A 19,877-nucleotide genomic window follows, 5' to 3' on the forward strand; every position below is an offset into this window, starting at 1 on the left:
TCAGCCTCCCGAGTAGCTGGGACTACAGGCATGCGGCACCATGCCCAGCTAAGTTTTTCTGTATATATATTTTTTAGCTGTCCAAATCATTTCTTTCTGTTTTTAGTAGAGACGGGGTCTCGCTCTTGCTCAGGCTGGTCTCGAACTCCTGACCTCGAGAGATCCACCCGCCTCGGCCTCCCAGAGTGCTAGGATTACAGGCGTGAGCCACTGTGCCCGGCCCAGCCTAACACTTTTAACCCACAAAAATTCTGTGTGAATGCATTCATACTTGTCTGTGCCCCTCTAAAACTCACTGCAGTTTGAGCAGCATTTCAAGGAAACTCTGGAAATGTCCTTCCCTGCTCCTGGTGCACTACGAATTTGAAAGTCTCCCCTGTCTGTGTGCTGGCTCCTAATAGGAAACACTATTGCACTTGGTGTAAACCCAGAAACATCTGCTGCAGCCACTGACAGCTTATTGGAAATGTCTAGTCAAGCCTGCCGCAGACCCCCTCCGCCCTCATTAGAAAATATGCTGGCAGTCAACAGAAGCACAATAAAACTCGGAGAGTTTCAGGAAGCAGGAAAAGACAGTGAAAGGCTTTGAGAGAATAAATACAACTCGGTGAAAGAGTGGGATGGGCCATTAGTGGTTCCAGAGCCTTCATTAAGAGCTTTCCAATTTCTATATCCAGGTTTTGTTCACCTGCAGGCCCAGTTCACCCTTTCACCTAACTAACCCAACCCAAAGAGAGTGATCTATTTTATACCTCCTGGTTCACCTAAAAATCCAAAGTAGCCTTATAAATACTGAGTTTCCCAGAGTGTATGGGAGAGGTCATGGTTTAAAACTATAAGCAGTGCTTGCTTCGGCAGCACGTATACTAAAATTGGAATGATACAGAGAAGATTAGCATGGCCCCTGCGCAAGGATGACACGCAAATTTGTGAAGCGTTCCATAATAAAATTTTTTTTATAAAATAAAAAAAAACTATAAGCAAATGCCTGAGTGGTAGTTATTAATTCGGTAATATGGATAGGCAAGCTTAGAGAGGGGACAGACTGAAGGGAAGGCAATCAGACCATTGTGAGATCTCTACAGGCACAAAGGGATAATGAGGTCCCGGACTAACATGAGGCTGATACAAATCGAGAGTGTGGTCCCGGTGGTGGGAAGACCACGCTGGAAACAGAGAGCACAGTGTGGAGCAGTCATTTGCTTGCTTGTTCCTGGGACCAAACAGAATAATTGCGACTTTTGAGATGAAGCCTTTTCCTCTCTCACAACAGCTCATCAAGTACTCAAAGTCACTGTGTTATTATAGTTTCCTTCAGAGTTAGAAAAGAGACGCCAATGCATGGTGTTTAGCCTGTTGAATGAGAGAGAAAACTGGATTTGCCCAAGGTCATCTGCCTGTGGAGAGCCAGGGCTCTAGGCAGTCGTACAAGCGGGAATGTTAGCTCATCATCTAGATGTTCTGATTTCCAGAGACCTCAGAAATTCTTTCATGGTTGGCATCTGGAGCAATTTGTAAGAAAATTTCTGTGAGCTAAGCAAAACTTATCCTTGGGCAGGGTGTGACGGATTGCTTCTGATAGATTGTAGCTAAAAACCTGGAGTATTCAAACTCCTCCCTTCAAGTGACCTTGCCCCCTGCAACCACGTTCAGAATTTTCTGACCTCTTCCACACTTCCACATTGTTCTCGGTTTAAATTTATATTTGTACGTTCCCTTGCACGGCTCCAAACATGATTTACATTAAAACGTCGATTGTTAGGTCAAGCCACGACAAGACCATGATTGTGCAGGTGGATTGTTTCTAATAACTAGAACAGAGAAGAAAGTTATCAGAATGGACCTAAGGTGATTGACAGATGTCCAATCTCTAATCACTCGTGACGCTATGAGCAGAATTCAAGTATAAAGGGAATCAAGCTTCTGTGATTCACTAAAACTTTTGTTTTATGAGAAACACCATTCAACTTAGTCTCAGATAAAACTGCAAATAATTACTGCCGAGGAAAGTCAAGCCTTTCATTGAAGTATCATTTAACTTGTCGACTCCACAAATCTTCCTGCAGTAAAAGAACATAAACACCAGGTGGCAGCATTACATCATTAAAGAGGCTCAGACCTTGAACTTGAGGTATGTTTATTAAAATCATCTTGGTACAATGTCAAATCAATCTACTACATGCCTCCTAGATTTCTTCTTAGCTGATTGATTTATCATTTTCAATCAATTATTATTATTTGAAATTTATTATTGTGGCTTAAGCCACATCCCAAAATAGGCCTTACATTTTTTAAATGTTTAGAATTACTAATACCTTTGTGGTTAAATGTTATAAAATTACACAAGGAGAATTTTTAATACGTTTTTTCTAAAGTAGTGTCCTTGCTGATTATTAACCTGCTTGTATGAAATATTACTGGCTCCTGGGAGTGATGAAAGCTGCATTTTGTAAGAGAAACCCTAGATAGTAAGATTTGTGTTCTGGAATCCCAGTAGTACTGTATAGTAAGTGGCTCAGGAGACAGCCTAGGTAATAAGCAAAGATTCTTTTAAAATACAGGAATTGGTCCTCTGTGTACTCTGCAAATAAAAACCTAAATTCAGATCTCAACCGTAATGCTTAACAAACTAGTCCCCAGCCAGCTAAGAATCAGTCTCTTCTTCCGCCCCCCTCACCCCCTCACGCATCAGCTTCTCTTCGGTCTGTGCAGGAAACCGCCATTTCTCTTCGGTCTGTGCAGGAAACCGCCATTTCCTCACAGTTTGGAACAACAAAAATGTTACCACTAAATATATATGTGTATGTATAAACATATATAGAGATCCATAATACCATTTCCTACCTAAAGGGTATCAATAATTCCTTAATATCACAAATATTCATAAAAAGTTATAATTTTCAGTTGGCTCAAATATTAGTCCAATCCTGTTGCTACAACCAAATATCTTGTACTGGGTGATTTATAAAGAACTGAAATCTATTTCTCAGAGTTCTGGAGGCTGGGAAGTCCAAGATCAAAGCACTGGCAGTTTTGTGTCTGGGGAGGGCGGCTCTCTGCTCCTGAGAGGGTGCCTCTCGCTGTGTCCCCACATGGCGGACGGACAAACAGCACCTTTTGTAAGGGTGCTGGTTCCAGTGAGCATGGCTGCAACCTCCTCATTTAGTCACCTCCTAATGGCCGCATCTCTTAATATTATCACATTGGCAGTTAAGTTTCAACATATGAATTTTAGGGTAACACATCCAGGCCATAGCAAATGTCCTCAATTATTTAAGAAAAAAAAAATTCCATACTTTATATTCTTCCCAGCCCCTCCCTCCTCAGTTCCACTGGGCTGGAGTCCTCACACTCGGACTTGGGAATCCTTCCTTGGGAGGAGCGGGGCTAACATCCATGAGCTGGGGGTTTTGACTTCGGCCGTTTGACCCTGACAGCCCACCCCGTGGTAACCCTGTATCCCTTCCCAACATGGGGGCAAATCTGCCCCACCTCCATTCTTAGAGGCAGCGCAGAAGCAAATTTAGAATAGCCATTTTTAATCCCCAATTCCAGCAATCACAAGTTCGGAAATAATAAAGGCAATTCTCAGAGCACCTAATACAAGCTTAGTAATATGTTCATTGCAAAGGGAAAATGTCTCTCTTTTCTTCTTTTACTCTTTTCATTTAATGAGACAAGAAGCTAATATGTTGGGTCATTCAGTTCCTTAGGGATACTGCCTGCCCTACAATACCCTCAGAAAACCTAAAAGTAGTTAGGGACACTCTCTCCACCAAAAAAAAAAAAAAATTACCTGCGCTGTAACAAAGAGTGTACGTTTTAAGAGGGCTTGGGTATCGCGGACCACACTTGGCCCTCAGGGGAAAGAACCTTTGGCGCTGCCGACCTGTGTTCCCGGTGAGAGCTGCGCACAGGACAGAACCACAACACATTAAGTCGAGCAGAATATGACCCACAATCTCTCTTCAACCAAAACACCCACTTCCTAGAAGGCTTTTTTATTCATTTGTCATTTTACTCTGTGATTGTTTTGCTTTCCCCAGACAAGAGCATCTGAGAGACAAAAAAAACATATCCAGAAAAGTCAAGGCAAGGTGCTAGCCTCACAGATTTTATTGGCAAGTGAAAAAATCGGGGCAAACATTCTGTGGGGAAATTTGGTAATCTACCCAGAGGCTTAAAATGCTGCACCTGCCTTGACCTGGCCATCTTCCTTCTAGAAATTTTTCCTAAGGAAATAACCGTGACTGTCCCAGAGATACAGCCAAAAGGATATTCAGTGTTGTTTAAAAATAAGCTCACAATGCTGGCAATGTTAAATCAACATTTAATTGGACATCCATTAAACAAAATAATATGCAGGTTTTTATACTAGCTTGGTAAATATTAGTGATAATATTGAAATATGTTTGATATATTAAGTGGAAAAAGCAGATTCTAATAGTCTGTGCTGTGTGAGTCCATTTTTATAACATCTATTGTGATAATATATCCTGCAATGATATATACCAAATGGCTAATAGTGATGCTTCTGGGTTATAGAATTATGGTTGATTTTATATGTTTTCACTTTCTTCCATCCTTTTTTCTCATGTATTTTTCCTACTACATATTTCTGTGTAATAAAGAAAAATTGTCAGTTTTAAACATAAGTGCGTTCTAAGGATTCTTGCTCTTTAAGGTCACTGGCTAGAAGAAACAGGAAATTTGAAAAGCCAGAGAGGTCAAGAGCATCAACAACAAAATTGAAACTAAGGCAACACCTATTACAGCAGAGAGTTTCAAGGTAGGGACCGATTCCAGAAAGGAAAAATCACAGAGCCCTCAGAGGGGCGACTAAGCCACGTCAGGGACTAGAAATGCTGCAGTAGGCAGATGAGGCAAGGCTGATACTGACACCCACTCGATCCCCCCATTTTTGCCTTCTACTAAAGTGATTTTTTTTTCTTACTGGACAACCTTCTTGCAGGGATAATAAAGTGATTCTGAATATATAAAGCTCTTTTACATAAAGCTGATGATGAAATAGATCCAAGTCTATAGCTTTATAAATAGTGGCTCTAAATATCTATGGCCTTGGGGAAAGAAGATTTTTGTTTTCAAATGCACATCCCTGCCCTAGTCCAGGAAAAACTGCCACATGCGAGGAAGAGAAAACCCAGCCATTCGCTAGATAAGAAAGATTAACAGCAGGCTCCAGCTTTTCTGTCAGTTGTGCTTTTGACAAGGGGACTTTGTTTCATGTAAGAATATTTGAACCTGTTCCTTTGTAAGTCTGGGCACATTTAACTCAGACACATGTTAAAGACTCAAAATAGGTTTCTTGGATTTGCAGGCCTCGATTGATTTTTCTCCTATAATCTATGTTTCCAGGCTTGTCTGCCTTTCTGCAATAAGCTAAAGGGATCCAAGGCTCCAGTTTTTTTACTTTTTTATTTATTTTTTTTTTCTTTAAGACAGAGTCTTGCTCTGTCGCCCTGGGTAGAGTACAGTGGTGTCTTAGCTCACTGCAACCTCAAACTCCTGGCCTCAAGTGATCCTCCTGCCTCAGCCTCCTGAGTAGCTGGGACTACAGGCATGTGCCACCACGCCTGGCTAATTTTTTTATTTTTAGTAGAGACAGGGTCTCACTTTTGCTCAGGATGGTCTTGAACTCCTGAGTTCAAGGGATCCTCCTGCCTCAGCCTCCGAGAGTGCTAGGATTACAGGCGTGAGCCACTGCGTCTGGCCCCAAGACTCCATTCTTAAAGCAGAACTCTGCAGGGATGATCTACAAACCACATCAACAAAACTTTTCAAAAATTCAAGAATTCCTTACTTGCATGACTTGAAGTCTATCTTGTGACAATAATAGCTGTGACCAAAAACTCAATGTCAAAGATACGAGTACAGTAATTTGACTTATATTTGGAGCTCCCATTTTGCTAAGGTGGCAAATACTCAATTTCAGTTTATTTGTAATTCCTTCCTTTTCATTGGTTATATCTAAGTTTGGGAGAGTTACATAAAGCCAAAGCCTTGAGAGGTGGCCCCACGGACCTTGTGTCAGCATCCATGCAGGTTGTCCCCAAGACTGCACCCAGATGTCCCAAGGACACCTCGTAAAGATTTTACTAGAGATTATAATTTGCAAGATATATTCCTTTGATATTCTGGATACTGACTTTTTCAGGTTTGCAAGATACAATGTTGGGTTTATTTATTTTTTGTTAGGGTTTTTGTTTGTTTTGTTTTGTTTTTTGTGAAACCATTTATGAAAAAGTCACCAATCAGAGCTAAACAAGTGCTGCTAGCCTGGTAATTATGTGTAAGTTGATTTAAAATCCTTCCTCTTCCTGTAGTGAAGAAGCCTTCTTAGCCCTCGGCATTTCATTCATCTTTAGCTTTTGCTGGAAAAAGTTAGCTGTTCACCTCTCTCTAAAGATCAAATCCACTGTGTTCAAAACAAACTACTTCCTTCTTAGAGCTTTAAAAAAGTTGTTTACTTCTAAGTCCTAATGAAGATATATTACTTCAAAAGCCACAGAATAGAGGTCCCAGATATAGCTTCACAGTGAATCCCAAGAAAGGTCAATAAGGTCGTACCGTGAGAGGTTTCTGCCGCCTGAATCAATCCCATAAAGTGTTCCTCCAAGCTCTCTGCAGTCCGTGCTAAGCAGCAGCCTCACCGGGTCAAGGAAGGGTCATCCCTTGGAAATGACTTGCATCTCTGATACAGCAGCAGAGCAGATGATTTTTTTTCCTTCAAGGAACATAATTCTATCTTCTTTCATACAATGTGTTGAGATGGGAAGACCAAAATGGCAGCAGGAAATGCTTCCGACAAAAGATATAATAACAGATCTCCTTCACTGAAGCCTTTGGAAGGCAAGTGGCTAAGAGTATTCTTCAAGACAAGGAGATACTCTGACAGAGCGCAAAGACAGCACTTTGGAGCACAGACGCCAGCTCCCTCTCTCCTCCCAGCATGGCAAAGTGGTGCACATCTCGGTCAGAGGTCTTCGCAGCATCTTGATGGAAAAATGAGGGGGAAATGAGGTCTGGAGCTCCTGAGAGGTTTTTGAAAGATCACTCAGCAAGATGGTGGCAGGTGGGAAAAACAGTTTTCCTGATTGTGACAGCTACATTTCATTTTCTCCAATACAAGAATTGATCCTGGGTACCCAATGACTAGGTGACCACAGCCATACACATTTTTCTTGTTAAGAAAACCAACTGAAAATGTAATGTGAAAAAGCAAAATATCTTCACAAGGGTCTTCACTGTCCTCAGGATAGTCCAGGTCACACTAACCTCTCCCGACTCTGGGAAGCACAGATTCGGGTTCAGGGGTTTTCACACCTAGCTCTGTGGAACCCTTTCAGGGAGCACTGGGGAAGGGACAAGAGCCAGAGGGAGCCCTGCCTTCCCACCCCAGCTTCACCCAGGAAAGCCCTAAGCCTATATGCTTAAAGGGGCCCATGGTTTTAACACATATATATTTAAACAATCTAGGCTAGCCCTATCCCTTTAAAAATGAAGAAACAGAAGCAAAAGGAAGTTCAGTAACCAGAGAGATGTATGGATGAAAGAATGGGTGGTGGAAATCAAGGTATAAAGCAGGTAGCCAGTGCCTAGCCTCTAAAGGGGAAAGGGAGGTGAATTTGGATTGTCCTAAGGACACAAAAGGGGGCACTTACAAAAGGTGATTCCTCATAAGCACGTAATACAAACCCAAGATGGACTTTGTTGACTGACTTAATATTGGTCCCTCTTTTTGAGCCTCGTTTTCTTTTTTTTTTTAATTTTTTTTTATTTCAGCATATTATGGGGATACAAAAGTTTAGGTTATGTATATTGCCCTTGCCCCCCACCCCAATCAGAGCTTCAAGCGTGTCCATCCCCTAGATGGTGCGCATCACACACATTATGTATGTATACACCCATCCCCTCCTCCTCCCCACATCTGCCTGACACCTGATCAATGTTATTCCTAAATATGCTCTTCGGTGATGATCAGTGAAACCAATTTGATGGTGAGTACATGTGGTGCTTATTTTTCCACTCTTGGGATACTTCACTTAGTAGAATGGGTTCCAGCTTCATTTTCTTTTAATGAGAAAATAGTTGGCACATGACTATTGATCATTCATCATAAATACATTTATCCTCCTGCCAATTAACCTGAGGTCATTCTTTTCCTTTTCTTCTCTTTCAATTCTAAACTCCTCTTCCTTTGCTTGATTATCCCTTCAAACCCCAACTCTTCTATGGGGTTTGATTCTGAGTAAAATCACTATGGTCCCACACAATTACATGTCAATTGTATTATCCAAGAGTATCAATCCAGTCTTACCTCTGTGGCCAACTTTGTTTTGTAAATTTGAAATGAAATACTTAAATATTTACTTAGGTATATATTTTAAGGAAAAAAATACTTGAAATACTACAAGAGGTAATATGAGACTGTTAGTTCCCTTCACGTACTGGTTCAGTGGAACCAGCGATACAAGAAATCATGGCTGGAAGAGTCCGTAAGAGACACTCAGACCACCACCACCTTCATGGAGCAACATTCTTGACTCTGACAACAGGGATCCATTTGAAAAGCATCCAGAGATAAGCTTTAACACACAGTTAAAATAAAATTGCTCCCCTCCCTTCTCTTCTCAGTTCAATAATCTCATTTCCACCTTCCATTCTCATATTTTTATTTTCTATTTCCATTTGCTATCTTTTGACCCTTCTCTACACTCTTGGTTCTACATACACCCCTCTTACCTTGAAATGTCATACCATTCACTAGGTTTCAATAAAGGTCTAAATATGAAAAAAAAAAAAAATTCTAAACTCCTATATACTATATTCTTCATTGAGGATCTGAGTTGCTTTTCCCCAAAATTACCCAAAAGCCTCCCAGCAAGTAAATATTACTGTTAGCATTTTAGTATGCCATTTGTTCTGTTTTTCTATGTAGATAGATTTAGAATATTGTTGCTCATGGTTTTGTAAACTGTTACCCAACAATACCTTTTGGACATCCTTCTGCATCATTAAAATAGATCAACATTGTTTTCACGCTTTTATAGTACTCCATTATGTGCATGTACTAGCATTTAAATTCAGGATGAATTCTGCCTTCCAAGAAGTTGTTCAACCTTACACTAGCTTAGTGTTGGTTATGCTAATATTCCCTAAATGGCCTCCTTGTCTGCTTTTCCCTCTATAACCCACTATGCACATCGTTGATCCTACCTTCCTAAAACACAGGAAGGATCATGCTCCTCCCTTTTTTGTAATCCTTTGACTGATTTTCGGGTTAAACTCCAAACTCCTTCTCAGGGTATCTGAGATCCTCCAAAACCTGGCTGTAGCCCAGATTTCCTGCTCCGTTCCCTGTTTCCTCATTCTCCTCCAGCCCGTAACATCCCAGACTTCTCACCACTCTGCTCACTCCATGGAAATGGAAGCTTATGCACCTCTCTACTCTTGCTTCTCATATTTCCTGGAACGTCCTCTCCCTACCTTGTCTGCATGGCAAATTCCCACTCAGCTTTTAAGATCCTCCTCTTCTCTGTAGACTTCCCTGCCACCGGTTAATTGCTCTTTGTGCACAAAGCCATTTCTGTGGAGAATGACACTTGTATAATTTTACTTGCATACTTTTACTTCCCACAATTCTGGGGAACCCCCACCTTATTCATCTTTTCATCCCTAGTGTTTTGCACAGCAAATGTCACAATCAAGCTTGCGGTGAATCCTGGTCCACGGCTCCTTACAATAAGATGAGCTAAGGCATTTGGGTCAGCTTGAATTCTGCATCCCAGGGGTAAGCTCTGTTTCCACCCATCACAATTGTGTCTGTGATAAATCAGCAGAACTTAAAAATGCTAATCTTTCCTCCTCTAACTTCCAGGTTGAGGGTAACATCCCAGACGTGCACATCATTGACACTATTTCAACTTTTTCTACTGGAAGAAGGGAATGATGATTTCAGGAACTGTGTCCAACATTCTATTACAGTCTACAAGCTTCCTGGCAGAGACACCAACTGTGAGAGCAGTCAGTGCTGTCATGGAAAATAATAAAAGTCTGCTCAATTCAGCCTACTGAGCAAAGAAATCCATTGACTATTTCAAAACCGTCAACATATAACACTTAAATGTGAATTTTGGCAAATGTGAAACATTTCATTAATTTAGCAGTCTATGACTTCCATTTTCCCTCCCCTCCCAAGAAATAATATACATCTTTTCTGCTGAAGACTTTTCTCCAAGACATACCAAGTGACACATTCCTAGATGATATTCCCAGGGGGGAAAAAAGAAGTTGTCTAGATAACATTGGCTTCAGTGATATCAATGTTCAGTTTCCTCTTAAGTTTTCTTGGCTATTGCCTTGTATTGGTAGCTCTTTCTGGCTTAGTAGAACATGACAATTCTTTTTTCAATGAAATGCAGTCTTATAGCACTGCAATAGTAATAGTGTTTTGTTTTGATTTGTGTTTTCATTCTGTTGTTGATTGCCACTGATGTGTTGGATATTTGACCCCTTAAATGTGGTTTATATGGAGACTAAAACCCAATTAAAAAAATCAACACTGCAATAAACTAGGTGTGAAAAAATAAATGTTGCCATTCTAACAATTCTTTCCCCTAAGCATTAGAGATACCAGATCTCAGATTTCCCTTGAGAGTCAATGAGAAGAACCATTTGTCCTTTGTTGTCTTATTCTTTAATGAGCTATAACAAAGACATGGAAAAGTACACAAGTCATAAGTGTACAGGTCAATAAATTCTCACAAAGCGAGCCAACCAAAGCAACTAGTGAGCGCTAAGTAGATCCTAACCAGCACCTCAAACCTCACTGTGCTCACTCCCCAGCTCACCCTCCCCAAGCAGCCCCTCTCCTGTTTTAACTATAGATTAGTTTTGCCTGTTTGCAAGCTTTAGATAAGCAGACTCACTCAGTGTGGACTCTTGTGTCTGGTTTCTTTTGTTCCACGTTCTATTTCTGAGATCCATCTTTGTTTTTGCATGTGGCAACAATTTGTTCATTATCGTGGCTATACAGAATTTCTTTTGTAGTTTCAGGAGCATCAAAGGAAACAAGTATTCTGAGGAAATTACTTTGCGATACATGGATCTCAGTGTTAGAATATAAAAGGTTTAATCAAAAGAGCAAACAGTAAATAAGACCACCTCTCGAAACAGCCTGAAGGCAGTTGTTAGAAGCAGCTGTTTCAGGAGAGACGTGGAAGGGTAAGAAAGCTCTGTGGATGTTAATTCACCTCATTTGATCATTCTGCAATGTATACATGTATCAAAACATCACATGGTGCCCCATAAATATGTATGGCTATTGTCAATCAAAAATAAAATTTATAAAAAGAGAATTCTGTGAGATAAACCAGTAAAACTGTTTTAGAAAGAAATGCCCAGAGCTGAGTCAGGGATCTTGGCACAAAGGAAAATAAAATTTAGCCTTCTGAAAAGGTTTTGATTTAGGCTGTGTTTGTTCTCATCTCTTTGGCAAAACCTTTCCTTTTTCTGCCCCTCGAGCTCCGCCTTTGGATCCCCAGCTCCCGCACGTGGTCTGGTACTCGGCCAAACAACTCCTCCCGTAAGAAGGCATGAGCACTCTCCTTCTCTTTTAAACACTCCTTGTTTTGCTGTCAGAGCCTTCTTTGTAAGTTTATTTCCCTTACAGTGAGCGGTCACTTTATGAAACTTTCTAAGTAACTATTGTTACTAGCTAATTTTAATTTTTAATTTTTTAAAGGCTAGCTAAGTGAAGCAGGAGTGGAGAAGGAACAAAGGAATCTGTAACTGGTTGTGGTCAATTAGCTGTAAACACCACTGCACTCAGACCAGCCTAATATGCAAGGCACTAAAATTTTTTACTTCATAAAACTACCAGCATTTAAAACAAATTTTTATTCTATTATGAAGATGTTTATCAGAGCAGTTATCAAAATGGTCCCATAAATATTGGTGCCATATTCTGGAAATATATGCATAGTTATCTTCTTCCTCAAAAAAAAACACATTTTAAAAACTATCTCCTTTCATAAAACTCATACGAAATCTGCTTAATATAGGTTTTAATGATGTTAAATTTGTTAATTTCAAGACCAGGTGTGGTGGCTCACTCCTGTAATCCCAGCACTTTGGGAGGCTGAGATGTGAGAATTGCTTGAGGCCACAAGTTTGAAACCAGTCTGGGCAACACAGTGAGACCCCATCTCTACAAAACAATTTAAAAATTAGCTGGGTGTGGTCATACATACCTGGAGTCCCAGCTACTGGGGAGGCTGAGATGGGAGGACCACTGGAGCCCAGGAGTTCGCAGCTACAGTGAGCTATGATCAGGCCACTGCTCTTCAGCCTGGGTGACAGAGCAAGACTGTCTAAAATATATAAATATATATATATATATATTCATTTCAGTGGATCTGGAAAATATTTATCTCAAGAATCTAAGCTTTTTCCTGCATTTTCTTCTGATGGGAGATTAACTAAACCTCTGATATATTTCAAGTTTCCTGGCTAAAAATAATTAACAGGAGCAAGAATAAGGGTGTTGGAATATTTACTAGGGTATAAATAAAAGGAAGGAATGGTTTGTCAGCCCATAAGTAGTTTTTGTTTTTGTTTTTGTTTTGGGGGGGAGGTTAATTTTTTTTTTTTTGAGACAGAGTCTCACTCTGTTGCCCAGGCTAGAGTGAGTGCCGTGGCGTCAGCCTAGCTCACAGCAACCTCAAACTCCTGGGCTCAAGCAATCCTCCTGCCTCAGCCTCCCGAGTAGCTGGGACTACAGGCATGTGCCACCATGCCTGGCTAATTCTTTCTGTATATTTTTTTAGTTGCCCAGCTAATTTTTTTCTATTTTTTTAGTGGAGACGGGGTCTCGCTCTTGCTTAGGCTGGTCTTGAACTCCTGAGCTCAATCTGCCTGCCTTGGCTTCCCAGAGTGCCAGGATTACAGGTGTGAGCCACCACACCCAGCTTGTTTTTGTTTTTTTGAGACAGAGTCTCACTCTGTTGCCCGGGCTAGATTGCCTTGGCATCAGCCTAGCTCACAGCAACCTCAAACTCCTGAGCTCAAGCAATCCTCCTGCCTCAGCCTCCCGAGTAGCTGGGACTACAGGCATGTGCTACCATGCCCGGCTAATTTTTCTATATATATTTTTAGCTGTCCAGATAATTTCTTTCTATTTTTAGTAGAGACAGGGTCTTGCTCTTGCCTGGTAGCTCTTGCTCAGGCTGGTCTTGAACTCCTGAGCTCAAGCAATCCTCCCTCCTCAGCCTCCCAGAGTGCTAGGATTACAGGTGTCAGCCACCATGGCTAGTCAAGTAGTTCGAATTCTAGTTATAAAACCAAACCCAAATATAAGAGGACACCCGAAGTCCATTTCATCAGCTACCAAAATATGCTATAGTAAACTTAATGTGGTCATAGACTGTATTAGCTCCTCCCAGCAAGAGATGGAATCTGTCTCCCCACCATGTGAATCTGATTGGCCTCATGACTGCTTAAACCCATAGAATAAGGTGGACAGGACATCATGTGACTTCTGAGCTTGGACTTCAAGACGACTCTCCTGTCACCCTCCTGGACCTGTGGCATCCGTGTGGGGAAGCTGCCAGAGGACAGTGTGTGGAGCACACGCTGCTGAGGGCCCCGACCAACCAGCTTGTCCTAGTCTGTGTGTGCTGCTATGACAGAACACCACAGATTAGGTAATTTATCAACAACAGAAGTTTATTTCACACAGTTGTGGAGGCTGAGAAGCCCAAGATCAAGGTGCCGGCATCTGGTGAGCACTGCTTTCTGCTTCCAAGATGGCGCCCTGTTGTCTGGAGGGAGGAGCACTGTCCTCACATGGCAGAGGAGGAGAGCGCAAAGCCACTCGCACAGGCCCCTTTTATAAGGGCAGTAGTCCAGCCATGAGGGCAGCTCCTTATGGCCTAACACCTCCCAAAGGACCCCACCGCCCAGCACTGTGGCAGAAGAGATTAAGTTTCTGACATATGAGTAGTGGGGGACCCTCAGACCACAGCACAGGCCCCTGATGGCAGCAACTATGTGAACAAGCCCCAGTGAGATCAACAGCAGAACTGCCCAGCTGACCCTGCCCAACTCTATGAACAAATAGGTTGTTGATTTAAGCCACTGAGTTGAGGAGAGTTTTGTTACACAGCAAGAAATAACTGAGACAGGCACCCAGAGCCCGTTTTATTGCCTACGGAACATAACTCAGTGAGGGAAGTGAGCTACCACAGTTGGGGTTTTGTCTCCATCTTTAAATTTCTATAGCACTGTTCTGCCTAGTTTAAGCTCAACTTATTGCTAATCAGGACAACTGGGCAGGGCACAGTGGCTCACGCCTGTAATCCTAGCACTCTGGGAGGCAGAGGCAGGAGGATAGCTTAAGCTCAGGAGTTCAAGACCAGCCTGAGCAAGAGCGAGACGCCATCTCAACTAAAAAAAAAAATTAGCCGGACAACTAGAAATAGAAAAAAAAAAAAAAATTAGACAGGTGTGGTGGCATGCATCTGTAGTCCCAGCTACTCGGGAGGCTGAGGCAGGAGGATTGCTTAAGCCCAGGAGTTTGAGGTTGCTGTGAGCTAGGCTGATGCCCCGGCACTCTAGCCTGGGCAACAGAGCAGGACTGTGTCTCCAAAAAAATAAAAATAAAAATATGAAAAAGGACAACTGTAGTTGACTCCTGGTGCCTGTCCCTGCCCCCATTTACTTCCCACACCAATCTAACCTCCACATTATCCAAAGTAGCTAGAATCTCAATTAAAATTCGCCCCGCCTCCACTGTTCCTCTCAAACACACTTCCATCTATGGGTTAAAATCTGAGCCCAGTATTCATAACCCTTTATAATGAGGCTCTGCCTGACGTGGGGAAGCCATGGGGGTATTTGCCGATTGGCCCCCAAGCACCACTGATCAAGGGTTACTCCCAGAACCGTAAACCTCCCCTGTGCTTCCAAGCTGGGCGTATGTCATGGCCTAGAAAGTTCCTTACAGCCCATACAGCACCAAAGGAACTTCTAGGGCATTAGGTAAAGCACTTAAAAGGACACACTGTCAGCTAGAAATAAAAGGAAGCGTGCAGAGAATTATGCAATGCAGCCACCGCTGAAATCGGGGGCCCTCCCAGCATTCGTGCCTCGATCTGCCAGTTGTGTCTGCTGCTCCGTGTCTGAGGTCACACCTGAAGACCCATTTCCTGAGGAAGCCTCAAGTAGTTTCATGGAACTACTCCTGGGAAGTGCCCAGGTAGCCTGGAGCTTTTGTGGTGGTTATGCAAACCCTGCGTCTCTGAATCGCTAAACACTTTTTTCAGACATTATCTCAGTTAAATTTATCTGTGGCCCAAGTGTTCTTTCCAGGACAAACTTACCACAAAACAATCAGAGACATTTCTAGGGCCACCTGACATGATTATTTTGTAAAAGAACCAGCCACAGGACTCTCCGTTAGCCCAAGTGATGGGATTAAAATCAGTGTGGCAAATGGACATCTAGTGCCTCTTGATCCGATGTGCTGAGAACACAAACATTCCTTCCACATCATTCTGACCAGAAACTTATAACCTGAATCTAATGGAGAGAAATCAGAAAACCCGAGCTCAGGGATATCCTGCAAAATAACTGACCAGTGCTCTTCAAAAGAGCCAAATTTATTGACCCAAAAAAAGTCTGCGTAACTGTTACAGATTGGAGACTGAGGAGACATGCCTGTGAGATACAGCAGGGCCCCGGGCTGGACTGCAGGCCAGGAAAACAGCGTCAGCGGAACAGCGGAAAAATCTGAATAAGGTCTATGTTAGGTACCAGCATTATATCAATGTTAGTCTTCTGATTTTGATAATTGTGCTGTGGTTTTGTAAGATGTTATCATTTGGGGATTTTGGATGAAAGATAAATGAAAATTCTTTATAGGTTAGCAAATTTTGTAAGCGAAATCACTTTTGTAGGTCTCCAAAATGAGAAGTTGAAATGTCTTCTTTAAATTGTTAAAGCCAACAGGACAGAAGATGAGCAATTGGAAGAGCACGCTTAATTCTGTGATTCTGCCCTTGTAAAAAGGAAAAAAAGTAAAGAAAGAGGATGCCTGAAATTAAATGTTACAAATAACACCTGTCATATTTAGTTGGATGTTGGCCGTTGGGGCAGTGATTTGCAGCACTCGTGGGAGACCCTGCCCCTTCACCCGCAATTCGCACACACACGCTCATCGATTTTTATTTATGTCACAGAATTCTTAGAAATTTTAAGGACAGTATTGCTCACGATTCACTTTGATTTTACAACGTAAAATATTCTGTATAAATACTTTTCACAAGGGAAAAAGGAAAGGAGGGGGGTGAACATCATACAAACAACAAGAGGTTGATTTCCGGAGAGGCAGTTTTGAGTTTTAAAATCAGTTAAAGCCGAATCACCTGGGAAACTTATTTTTTTAAAAAACTCTGATGCCCAAGTCTCATCCCAAACCTATAAAATCAGACTCTGTAGATAGAGTGAGGTGTTTGTACAAGCTCACTGTGTAATTCTGGGGCACACTATTAATAACAAAGTTTGAGAACCACCATTTAAGATGCCTGGTCTCTCAATCAGGATTCGTTATCCACTAGGTGGTGCCAGGAAGTCAAAGATGGAACTTTCTGGTCCAGAATATATTCCCCTTCGAGTACACAGTGTACTCATTTTCTTCCCCCACCACCTTCATATCGCCTCAACTTTTAGAAGAGGGTTATATCATACCAAAGTAAACATTTTGCTCAGTATCAGCTTAGTGGCTTTTTCTTGAATCTGTTTGGTTATTACGGAAAGGCTTGTCTTGAGGGGGTCTGGAGAGGAGGCAGCTTCAGCACTCCTCTTCCCCTTAGCTTCTTACTTTCTGAGTGCAAATGTTTAGAAGAGGAAAATCCACTGCAAGTGGCCGCATCAGCAGTGGGTGACAGGATAAGAATTACATGGCAAGTTCCTAAGGGCCACGTTTAACCATTTGTAGTCTTGATCCTTTCCTTTCCCAAAAGTCATGACTTCAAATGTACCAGAACTGTCCATTTATTTTTTTCTAACTCCCCCAACGTGATACAAAAGTATTTGGTGACTTCTTTAACTGTGTTATGCTTTGTTGGTCTCAGGTTTTTGCACATTTAAAAATCCTGGGCAGGTGATAATCTCATTCCAAAATTTTTCTGAAGATTCCATGTGTTTGAAATCTGGTCAAGGACATTGTGTTTATTCTTACATGTGTTTACTTTTAAATATGCATTGAACAGAAATGGCTAGAAAGCTAACAAGACAAATGACATATTTCTTTTATTAATCCTTTCTTAGTCCATTTGTGCATCTATAACAAAATACCTGAGACTGGGTAATTTATAAAGGACAGAAACTTATTCTCTCATCATTCTGGTGGCTGCAAATTCCAAGATCAAGGCATCAGCATTTGGCAAGAGCCTCCTTGCTGTGTCCTCACATGGAGGAAGGAAGAAGGCAAGCTAACCAAGCGCTCAAGGAAGCCTCTTTTATAAGGGCCTTAATTCTACTAATGAGGGAGAAGCCCTCATGACCTAACAACCTCTTAAAGTCCCCACCTGTTAATATTATCACATTGGAAACCCCTGAATTTTGGAGGGTTCATTCAAACCCAAACATTCAAACCTTCAAACCGTAGCAATCCTACAAATATCTGCTGAGTAACTATATGTACCAGGTGTTGTGATACACTCTGGTGTAGGGATATGGGGTTGAATAAAACAAACACATAGAAGCTCTCATGGATTTGCATTCTAGTTGGGAGAAAAAAAGAAAACAAATAAATTAGCAAGACACTGATAGCAACAATCCTTTTATTAATAAGTAATAAAGCAGAGAGATGTGATAGCGTCTGTACAAGATGGGATTATTTTTGACATTGCGGTCAGGGAAGGCATGCCTGAGGAAGTGACATCTAAGCCGAGATTAAGTGATGACAAGAAGAGCCAGAGGTCAAGCCATCTAGGGAGAGGGCAGAGCAAGTGCAAAGACCAGGGTAGAAATGAGCCTGGCATGCTGCAGATTGGGAAGAAAACCCAATGGAAGGACACAGGAGCCAAACGAGTTTGGAGATGTGGGCAAAGACCTGATTGGGGCCATAGATTGCAATTGAGATTTTATTTTTAGTGAAAGGGGAAATCATCAGCTGATTTTAAGGAGAAGTGTAACACAGTCTGAATACATATTGTTTAATATCATCCTGGATTCTGATTGTAGAGGGGACACAGGTGGAAGGAGCAGGAACAATGGGAGCATTGCTGCAATGGTCCAGCAGAGAGACAAGGTGCTCGGACGAGTGCCAGCAGTGCCAGTGGAGAGAAGGGGCCGGATTCGGGATGTGTTCTGCAGGCACAGCTGCTAGGAGCTGCTGATGGACTGCAAGTTCGGAACCAGGGGATGAGAGAAATTAACAACACCTAACTTGCTGTTTGATCAACCGGGGAGATGGGGACACCCTTTACGGAGAAGGGTAAAATGGGACGAGCAAAGTTTTGGAGGAGAGCTGTGAATAAAAATTCTGGTTTGGTCACACTAAGTTTGAGATATTTGTTTAATAGGGAGAAGTCAGAAGGGAATTAGAAGATTTGAGTGTGGTCAGCATAAAAACAGCATTTGAAGTTACAGGGCTGGATAATACCACTTGGAGCAGCAGTCCCCAACCTTCTGGCACCAGGGACCGGTTTCATGGAAGACAATTTTTCCACGGACAGGGAGTGGCGGAGGGTGATGTGCAGCTGGTCCCTAACAGGCCACAGCCCAGTGGCTGGAGACCACAGACTCGGAGAATGTGTGTGTGTAGCGAGAGTATCCAGGACGGATCCCACCGACTACCTCAATGCGCCGTTGTTACTCTCTCAATGAGCCTATCAAAAAAAGTAATGTGGTTAAAATCAATGTTGGTAAGGTGAGAATAATACTCCATATGGTTATTGCAAGGAGCAAATGGGGAATACATAAAATATCTAAGACTGTGCCTGACAAAGTAGACAATCAATAAAATATGATTTTTTCCCTCTATTTCCTTTCTTGGTAAAAGTGGACCCTGCAGAAAGTTCAATAGAACTAAAATCTCTCTACTGGCTCAGATGTTTTTGCAGCCAACAATCTTAAGAATCGTCTCACTCTGCATTTCCAAAATGAGCTATTTTTCCTACGGGGTATTAACAGTTCTCTATGATCTCCATCTCAGTTAATAAAGTTGAATAGATTTCTTGAATGCAGACCTTCACAAAGGTCTCTAAGGGACAGAAATCGTATTAATATACAACAATTTCCAACTTTCATACAGGCCAGAGAAACTGTCCTCAGATCCCAGTTTAGGCAAGCGCTGATTTACCCCAAGCCAACATTCTACATTTGAGAAAACCGAGGCTAAGGGAGGTAAGTGACTTGAGCCAAGTCCCAGGCCCAGTAAAGAGTTCTGAGGCCAAGCTTGGAGCTCTTTATTCTGGAATATACCATCGTTATGACACTGCTTATTGTTTCTAAAGTTACCTCAACTTTCCCACCAGCCTTCCCCTCCGAGTAGCCTCTTCCTGCTTTGAAGTGCCTGGAGCCGACGTTCAGGGTGAGGAGATGCCCAGAGGGGGCTGCAAGTCCCTCTATTTCTCTGAAATAGGGCCCCTGTCGTTTATGAAGAGCTGCCTAAGTAGGAATGACTTTGTTACATGTCCACAACATGGAGTAGGAAGTATCAACAGATGCTTATTCTTTCTTTTTTTAAAAAAAAAAAAAAAAGAAGGCACAAGATAAACTGTTATTTATGGCCTCGCCTCCAATCTCGTGTGACTTTGGATCCGTCTCTGGCTGTTATTAACAAAGGCAGT

General features: G+C 42.0%; 1 non-coding gene across 1 annotated transcript; it reads left to right on the plus strand.

Moving 5' to 3' along the window:
• Positions 1-842: 842 nt before the first annotated feature.
• On the plus strand, positions 843-949 carry LOC138398473 (U6 spliceosomal RNA). The gene has a single exon (XR_011235965.1). It is a non-coding gene; the product is annotated as a U6 spliceosomal RNA (small nuclear RNA).
• Positions 950-19,877: the final 18,928 nt, after the last annotated feature.

This window comes from Eulemur rufifrons, chromosome 17 (genome assembly GCF_041146395.1).
Source record: "Eulemur rufifrons isolate Redbay chromosome 17, OSU_ERuf_1, whole genome shotgun sequence".
In the NCBI taxonomy this organism is placed as follows: Eukaryota; Metazoa; Chordata; class Mammalia; order Primates; family Lemuridae; genus Eulemur; species Eulemur rufifrons.